The 10,109-nt window shown below is 38.9% G+C and overlaps 1 non-coding gene across 1 annotated transcript; it reads right to left on the reverse strand.

The window, feature by feature from the left end:
- Positions 1–2,793: 2,793 nt before the first annotated feature.
- On the reverse strand, positions 2,794–2,900 carry LOC120074790. The gene has a single exon (XR_005481072.1). It is a non-coding gene; the product is annotated as a small nucleolar RNA R71 (small nucleolar RNA).
- Positions 2,901–10,109: the final 7,209 nt, after the last annotated feature.

Genomic DNA, 10,109 nt, shown 5'->3' on the forward strand with positions numbered 1-10,109 from the left:
TTTCTAATTAATTTAACTGAATTTTTGTGATCTTTTTGTGAAGATTTGATTGAATCTTAATGCAATTTTTATAAATTAATCTGACAAATTAGTTTATTGAAATTCTTGTTTGAAAAATCATCATAGCCTATGCATATATTGATTGATTTAGTTGCGCATATTAGGATCGCATGTGTAATGTCTAGACTTTTTTTTTTACCAAATGCATGTATCCTCTAATACAATCTTTTCCAAATAAATCATGTTATAAGATATGGCTTTTCCGGCTTGTAGCATGTCTCAACAATTGAACCCTTTCATAATGCAATTCATTTTTAACTTCTATGTCGCTAAAAAGGAAGAGCTATAAATTGAATTAGGGCTAATTTGGTTTAAGATCGAATTTGGATAATTAGGCTATTAGATTTCCTAATAGGTTTAAGGGTTGAAAGATTCAGTGTAATTAATTGATGCCCAATGAAATAAATTGCATAGGAAAGTCTCTCTTGCTCTAGAAATTAGATAGATTCCTATTCTAGATTACATTGATAGGCAAAAATGCATGTTATCATAGTGCTAAATTCTTAAACAATGTTGGATTGTGTTGATGAAATATGTTACTTTGCGTCCATTAAGAATCAATTTCGTAATATTATAGTCGCATGCGTCCAACACATTAGAACAATTGATTTTTATATTTTTGTGCAGAATATACGTTAACGCAATGCAAATATTGCGATCATAAGAATTCATTGGTCGAGCGCAACTTCACCGCAAGGCTTTGCGTTGATCGTGCTCGCAAACATTCGCCCAAGAATAGTTAAGAATTCATTAACTTGGTTAGTACAACATGGTGGGCGCATCCAGGTGAAAGGATAATTAAGAGCGATGGGACAGAAAGCTGATGACAGTCGAATCCAAATTAAGTTTAGCCGATAATGATCACAAAATTCATTCAGCTTTATCAGTGATAATTATTCGACGCATCAATCAGGAATTAAAGTTGTCCCATTTGTATAACCAGGAGAGAAAAGCCGCCTTTCACCATGGATGCTCTATAAATACCAAGGGCATTCTTCAGAGAAGGGGTTAACAAGTTGATCAGTTAGCACGTCTTTGTTCTTAGTTTTCTTTCATTTTAAGGCGGACGCGAGGGAGAACGTTGTGCTGGTAGATCTTTCTGGTAAGGTTGGGAGAGTGAAAAGCTCCAAGGACAGAGAGAGGGCCGACGCCTGCAGAAGCGGGAACATCTTTAGATCATAATAGAGATTTTAGTGTAGAAAGTCTCAATCAGCAAGGAATTGTTACTAGGCTCTCTACCTTTAACTTCCATTGTCATTTTGTACTCAACACATTTATGAAAATGGAATTTCTTTCTCTATATTTGTTCACTCTCTGCTATTCACGCATGAGTAGCTAAATCAGTTGAATGGGATGAGAAGCATTTAGCTAGCACAACTAGGGAATCTTCATTCTTTTCAATTATCTTGTTTATGTATGCTTCATTCGTTCATTAGGGATACTCGGAAGGGTAGTTTAAGGACAGGATCTAGGTTTGGGAAGGTCAGGTCAGAATCTAGGCTCAGGAAAGTCAGATTAGAATGCATAATACAAGAGATAGGCAATTAGGAATGAGCACTATTTGTTATCAAGGTATCGCATGTATCCTAGAGATAGGATATGATCGTATGCGGTCACCTTGCTTTCATACATTTTGCATCATCACATAGGACAAGAGTAGAGACTTAGGCATGAGCTCTATGGATATTTTGCAACATTGGCGTCCAAGATTTAGGAGCATCGCATTTACATTGGAAAATGACTTGTTGTGCATAGTTGTAACATGATCGCATAGTCTGACGCATTCCCAAGTAACGCTAGCTAAAGATCTTTTCAACTCATTCATCGCATACTCATTGCATCTATCAACACAACTGTCTTTTCTCAACTCCACCGAATTTGTTTATTTCTTTTTCATAAACGCAAATAACAAACCCAACTGTTTATTTATTTATCCGGTTACCGCAAAGTCTTTATAAAAACTACAACCGCATACTATTTAAGTCCCTGTATTCGACCCTGGTCTTACCAGGAAACTCAGAGGAATTTACACTTGGATTTCGCTGGAGAAACTTGAGTGCACAACGCAATTCCATCAACTCATAACATCCATATTTCCACTTCATAAATACAAGCATCAAGTTTTTGGCGTCGTTGCCGGGTACTTTGGCAAGATAGTTTGCTAATGGTAATTTTTTTGGTTTCTTTGCAGAATTCTCAATCTCTTGTGAATTACAACCCGGAGATTGAGAGGACATTTAGAAGAAGATTAAGAGACTGCCAACAACAACAAGAAGGAACATCAAGAATGGCGGAGCAACCGAATGCAAGGGTCGTTAATGCGAATAATATAATGGCCAACCCCATCCTTTTGGCGAATGACCGCAATAGACCCATCTAGGACTATGCGTCACCTAACCTCTATGATTTCTCTCAAGGAATCAGGTGGCCGGCATTAGATGGATCGAGGTTTGAAATGAAGCCGGTAATGTTGCAAATGATCCAAGCTGCTGGGCAGTTTGAAGGAAGGCATGGCGAAGACCCGCACGCCCACCTCCAGAGCTTCATAGAAATCTACAACACTTTCTTGTTCCCGAATATCTCAACTAAGGAAGTTCGACTAACTCTGTTTGCCTTTTCTTTGTGTGATCAGGCGAGGAAATGGGCATATTATCTCGAATCGAGAGAGATAACTTCGGGGAACAGGTGGTGGAAAAGTTTAGGAAGAAGTATTTTCCACCAACTGAGAATGCTAGGAGAAGGAAATTAATAACAAATTTTGAACAAGAAGATGACGAATCACTCAGCGATGCTTGGGCGAGGTTCAAGCGGCTAGTAAGAGATTGTCCACATAATGGCTTACCAGACTGCGTACAAATGGAGATTTTCTACCAAGGATTGAATCCATCTTCACAAACCGCTGCCAATGCGGCAGCCGCTGGTGGTCTGCTCGACAAAACATATGAGGAGGCTAGAAGTATACTTGATCGCATTTCCAAAAATCCCGAGGATTGGAGGGAAAACGATAAGAGATTAAGAATTAAAGATAATGACGCAAACAATGGGGCCATCGCATCCCTACAAAATCAAATGACTGCGATGATGAGTTTAATACAAGACATCACAATTAATAATACGGAAGCGAAGAAAGGGCAGGTCAGCACAATCACTCAAATGACCGCTAGTTATGTCATTTGCGGTGATGCTCACCAGATGGAGGAATGCCCAACAAACCCGTAGTCGATATTCTTCATGAGAGATAATCCCTATTTCAATACATATAACCCCGGGTAGCGAAACCACCTAAATTTTGCGTGAAAAAATCAACAACAAAGCTTTCAACCTGTGGCACAAAAAGGAGGGCCACCCAGATTTCTCCCGTAAAACAACGGTCCAGCGCAAAGCTAAGCTAGCAGCTCATAACCATCGCAATCTTCGTCTTTAAAGAGCTTGCTGAAGGAGTATATTGAGAAAAATGAATCTGTGCTTCAGAATCAAGCTACATCCATTAGAAATCTCGAATTTCAAATGGGATAAATTGCGGGCGATCTAAAAAATAGACCACAAGGAGCGTTGCCAAGCTCAACTAAGCTCTCTCGCAATGCTGGGGTTAACGAGAAGGAACAATGCTTAGCAGTCTCCTTGCTAAGTGACGACATGACTGCAGAAGTAGGGGAGAAGCGCATTGCGACCAACTTGAATGTGTGATAACTGAAGACCCATTGACCTATAGTTTGGAGAAGCCCGAGAAAACAAACCCTGAAGTTGCGTCCACCCTTAAGCCTCTAGATCTTGAGATTGAAGAAGTCCAACCACCAGTAACTCCACAAAGATTGAAAGAGGAACAAATTGAGGAAGAAAATATCGCAATAGTTGGGCTTACAGCGCAAAATGCTATGATCTACTTAAAATGGGCGACCCAGAATCTTCACAATCCCATGCTCTATCGAAGGGATCTTCAGTGGCCAAGCACTATGCGACTTTAGGGCAAGTATAAACATAATGTTGTTGTCAATCTTAAAACCATTAAATGTCGGCACACTTACGCCCACAAAGGAAACTCCCCTGCTCGCGGATAAATCTCGAATACATCCTGAAGGAGAGTTGAAAAATGTCGCAATCTCAATCGATAAATTCACCTACCGGCAAACATCACCATTTTGGATTATAAAGCGGACGAAGATGCGCCATCATATTGGGATGACCATTCCTTTCAACCGGTTAAGCTCAAATTGATGTGCGAAAGGGGAAATTGTAATGAGCATTCATAGGGAAAAACTTCGAATTAATGTGAACCCCGAATCCTAATTTTTCTACTTGAGTATGTTCCTATTGAGATTAGTGTGATGAGTAGGTTGATGTAGAAACTAGTATGGGATGATAGAGAAAAGAATGAAAAATTAGAAGAAAAGTGGAAATTTGAAAGTTTGACTTTTGGGAAAAATTTGGAAAAATTTGGCTAAGTAGAGAAATTGTGTGGGTTGATACGTTGGAAGGATATTGGTGAGGACATGTGGTTGAAGAAGGAAAATAGAGATGATGCGTTGGAAGGCATACGGTAGGCGAGGCATGCATAGAAACGCAGCCCATGCGTCGAGCAGCCTTGGCCAGGCCCATGCCATGCGTTGACAACTTCATCCAGACGCCCTGCCCATGCATCGCGCAGCCTCGGTCGGATGCCCTGCCAATCGCGTCAAGCAGGCATGGCCCATGCATTGAGCGCCCTGCCAAGCAACCATGCCATGCGTTGAGGTGCCCTGCCATGTAGCCATGTATGCCCATGCATCAAAGCAAAACGCTTATGCACCGAAGCACCTGACCAAACATCAAGGTGCCACGCGCAGCCCATGCGGCCAAGCACACCCAATGCGTCAAGCGGCCAGCGCGCCCATGCGTAGAGTGACCAACCTATGCAATGCGCCTATGCGTTGGTGGCCAACACCATGCGCCCATGCCAAGAAAGCCGTGCAATGCTACCTATTGAACCATGCATCGAGGATGGATGGTCATCCTATGCGTTGGTGATGGTTAGCTTCTTGCAATGGCTAAGTTGAATTGTAATGAGAGTGAATTTGCTTGCTATGCATTGAGTATGGATTATGTGTTGAACATCCAAGAGTGGACGCATACAAAGGATGAGATCATCAGGAGAAATTCATCAAACCATGTGTCTTCTTGGGAGGAAAGCCTTAAGCCTTAAGAATTTGAGATGGTGGCATTAGATTGGAGGCTCATGCGTTGGCAACATGGGAGGAAGATACTTAGCTTGCGATGATCACAGCATTGCGTTGATGGGGTGAGAAGGAGACACTTGGCCATGCAGCCAAGTAGGTGGTGTCAAATCTGGAGAAGGTTTGGATGCCTATAAATGGGGCCAAAAAACTTCTTTTTTAGATCACAATTCAAAAATACCGTAAAAAGAGTGGGAGAGTTTAGCAAACCTTGCGTTGGAACCAAATCCATGCGTTAGTCATAGAGGACGCATTGGATAGTGAGGTTTGAAGAGGACGCATCAATTTGGGACGAGGAGTTCTCCCAATTTACTCGTGCATTTGGAGTGATTCCAAAGCCACTTGAAAGCTCTGAGAGTCTAGTTTTAGAGTAGAGCTGTTGAAAGAAAAGTTCGAAGGGATCGGGCTGGAAACTGAGAAGAATTCAGAAGGGTCAGACTGTCGGATCAGTTTGGGCAAGTCGTGAAGATTCTGTGATTCCAGCCAAACCACGAGAGGTTATGAGCTCAAATTTTAGGATAAGCTTCCTAAGAAAATTTCGAATATTTTTGTAGAAGGAAACATCTCAAAATAAGATTTATAACTATGAGTAATTTGAGCTGTAAATTGAATCTCGATTCTAGGGGTGAAAAGGGAGCTACTAGAGTGAAATGCTCCTAAGCAATCAAGGTGAGTGGCTAAAACGTTTTAACTAAAACATTTGCTTAAAATGTTTGATTACAATGTGTTATAGAAAGCATGTTTTATATTATTCTCATGCCAACTAGTTTTACAAAGTGATTCCAAGCAAACCATGAGTTATGTTTTAAACGCATGCATGTGTGAGAAATTGTTGGAAAACGATTTATATGTGTTAAATATACTCATCATACATTAGTACCTTTAAAGCCATGTTTTTATATGTGTTACATGCTTTAAAGAGAAAGTCACTTATGACTAGTTTTACTTAAAACGCGATATCGAAGGACATTTGAGAAGGTATCCGCCCAACTAGATACTGAAGGACATTTGAGAAGGTATTTATTGGTACTGAAGAACATTTGAGAAGGTACCAAACCAACCAAATATTGAAGGACATTTGAGAAGGTATCTAAATAGAAGTACCTAAGGTATGACGGTACTTAGTATGGCCACGTGCACGTAGGTAGTTAGAGTCAGAGTTGAGCAAAAGGGTTCTCTCTTGACTAGCAGTTAGTGTTGGGATTGTTTTATCCACAGTAAAGGTTATTCTCAACTGAGAAATAGTTTTACTGTTTTATGATTAAAACGACTTTATATGTTTTATGCTTGGAAAATATTTATACTGCAGTACAAGTACTGTAGAAGCCTATATTTCAGTTAAACTCTTTATTGAGATTTTGCATGAGAATCAATTAACCTTTATTAAGTCACTCATTGGGTGCAAGCTCACCCCGTTTTCAAATTTTCTTCCCCTTCCCCCCCCCCCACAGGTAGCGGTCAAATCCTCTGAAGATAGCTCTACATTTGCTCTGCCACTAAAGGAATAAGAGATTTGTAACCCATCGGTTTAGTTGATTACTGTTAATATTGTACACATGTTACTGTTGTTCATATAAGGACTAAGGTTTTTGGGTTTTGGGGACTTGTAAATCTAGTGTTGTAATGACTCTAAATAAGTTATGTTTCTAAATTAATAAATTGTTGGCCTAAAGACATTCTGCTGTATATAGTTTATATTTTGGTATCAGAGTTATTCCGCAAGAGTTATTAGGCAGTAAGTGTCAACCAAAGGGTTGATAACTACTGCAGTCACGCCCTTCTCTAGGCTAAGAGGATGGTCTAGGGTGGGGTGTAACAATTAAGGCAGTAAAGATCCCAGAGGGCAAAGAAAAGAGAGAAAAAGCACCATGGACGTGAACAAACCAGCCGAAAATAAGAGGTCCCTGCGTTATCAAATGATCGCAATATCAGGGAATTCTTCACCACTATTCGGAATCTTCACTTTATTCTTTCAATCTTTATCTATCCTTATTTTACTATTTCTATTCCCAAAAAAAAAAAAAAAAAAAAAAAAAAAAAAAAACTTGTTGTTTTGTTTTAAATCATTTGACCCTCTCTTTGTCTGTTTACAATGATTAAGGTACAGAATTGCAGAGATGTTTCAAGAAGAAGCAAATGATCTCACTCCATAACCGCAATCAACAAAATATAGATCACCGCAAGGATGGATGCGTCAATACACAATGTGGGTGACAACGCAAAATTTGGGGGTGTACTCTTCCTTATCTTTATTTCAAATTTTGCACTATCACATCGCATGTTAGTTTTAAAAGTCTTATCACTGCATCCTTTTTAATTACCGCAATCATTTGACATAGATAAATTTAGTAGTTTACCGCATTATGTTTCTTTGCCAAGTATGATTTCAATGATGAAAAATATGCTTCTATGTCTTTCATATATACTAGAGTCAACTTAATCTTAAGATCGCCTCTTTTTAAAATTTTTCTAGAAGTTAGAGGTTTGCTAACTTTCTTTCAAACTCTCTTTACAATGCATTCTAGAACATCGCATGACTTATTTTAATCTTTTGGTAATGAGGACATTGTCGCATTTTAAATTTGGAGTTGAGGTATTTATTTTCGACCTTGCTATTTCTATTTCTATTTCAAAAAAAAAATCGAGAATAACAACTCCACTATCAACGCAATGGGAAACCCATGTTGATAAGAGTTTTGTGAAAGGCGCTTACCTGTAGTTGGATGTTCGCATGACACACGTGGGGGCAAGCCAAAATGAAAGTAAGTTACCAGGATCACCACATAAATAAATGATCGCAACTCCACTGCCAAATAGGTATGAGTTTAGTCTGAGAAAGAGTGCATTGCTCGTAGTTGGAGGTTTGCATGAAACACGTGGGGGCAAGCCAAAACGAAGGAAAGGCACTCGGATCTGCGCAAGGTCAGAAAAAAAATATCAATGAAGAAATTTTTTTGTGCAAGGATAAAATCATTTGACACCCCGATAGAAAATTTTCTTTTTTTTAAATAAATCATGTGATGTTCCGGAATTTAGTAAAATCCTTTTGAAAGTTAAGCTTGTAGTCTTTAGGTCTTAGAAATATTTTAAGAAGAGACTTGAATAAGATTTAGGGAAATTCTGACATATAGAATTTGAACGAAATATTCTTGAGAAATCTAAGAAAAGAACTTTGCAGTTGACTTGCTAAAGGAATCTTTAGTTTATGCTTGAGGACAAGCATTGTTTAAATTTGGGGGTGTAATAACGGGCAGAAATGCACGTTATCATAGTGCTAAATTCTTAAATAATGTTAGATTGCATTGATGAAATATGTTACTTTGCGTCCATTAAGAATCAATTTCGTAATATTGTTGTCGCATGCATCCAACGCATTAGAACTATTGATTCTTGTATTTTTGTGCAGAATATGCATTAACGCAACATAAGAATTCATTGGTCGAGCGCATCTTCACTGCAAGGCTTTGCGTTGATCGTGCTCGCAAACATTCGCCCAAGAAGGATCGCTACAACTTGGTGACGAGGTTTGCAACCTTCGAGGTCAACTTGTTGAGATAACTTCTTTGGTTAGTCATTTGGTTGCAAGTAAGTCACAGCAAGTGCAAGCATGTAGGATTGATCACCATGAGCAAGCATGCCCAAGTTTGCAATGGAGCCCTATGCCACAAGAATACTCCATGGGAGGGTATCCTAGTGATACGGATGATGATTTCCATCGGCCTACATGGGAGGAGTCCTATAGCTATGGAAACCTAGGATGGGACCAGTTCCACTATGATTCACACCCTCCCATATCCGACATGACGATACATGCTTACACCTCTGACTCGGTATGTCATTAGAAGATGTGATTAGATAATTTGCTATTAACAATATTATTTTTTTAGTAGAAGATCCAAGACTTCAAGGAGATCTTTGATCTTCAGACTGAGGTTGGAACTAATCTTCAGAGTTTGAGAGACTCAGTCACTGAATCTTCTGATTCAGTTGAGAAAGGATGGGAACCCATGTTACACACTTCTTATGACATCACTGAGGCGTGCAACGATGAGGTAATCTATGTCGACATAGAGGATGAGTTGGAGGACAGCATGCCCTGTTTAGAACCAGTTTGTGAGGACTATAGAGAATATGAGCCTAAACCCGTTGATTTTCAGGTCATAGAGTTAGAGGATGAAAAACCTCTCTATGTTCTACCCTTTGGTATATCGTATATTTTTTAGTGTTGTTCTTCTTGTTCTCAAGAGTTAGTTGAGTCAATTGAGTCAGAGACTTTATTTTCAGTTGAGATAGTCCTTAAGTCTTTTTATTTTTCTTTTTATTTTTTTTTAACAAAAAATTAAAAATCCAAAATTCGATCTGTCTGGTTCTCTTCAAAAGATGAAGAGCCTTATAGCCTTATCAGCCTATATTGACTCATCCAAGAAGGGACCAAAGAAATACAAAAAAAAAAAAAAATCGTGCCTTGACAGGGCAGGTCATGTTGAGCAATCGACGTTAAAAATTTTCCATTCCTGGAGGGAGCCAAATGATAAAAATGTATTGCTTTCTTTATTTGTTTTCTAGATTAGCTTTCTTTTTGTTTTTGTTTTGTAGGGACAACCTAGAAGAGGAGAGCATCTTTTTTAGAGGTGAGCCTACCACCATCACCATCCTGTGTGCAAGAATAATTTCAAAGGAGATTTCCTATTCCTTTTTGTTGGGTTTTATGTCCTAAAACTCGTGGTTTTGTAAACATTAGAACTTATTCTGAGAATTCAATAAAGTTGTTGTTGAATATATTGTTCTTTAGAATTCCAATAAATCTAAGTCCCTTGACTATTATATGTGTACTTGAAC

Source organism: Benincasa hispida, chromosome 3 (genome assembly GCF_009727055.1).
Source record: "Benincasa hispida cultivar B227 chromosome 3, ASM972705v1, whole genome shotgun sequence".
In the NCBI taxonomy this organism is placed as follows: domain Eukaryota; kingdom Viridiplantae; phylum Streptophyta; class Magnoliopsida; order Cucurbitales; family Cucurbitaceae; genus Benincasa; species Benincasa hispida.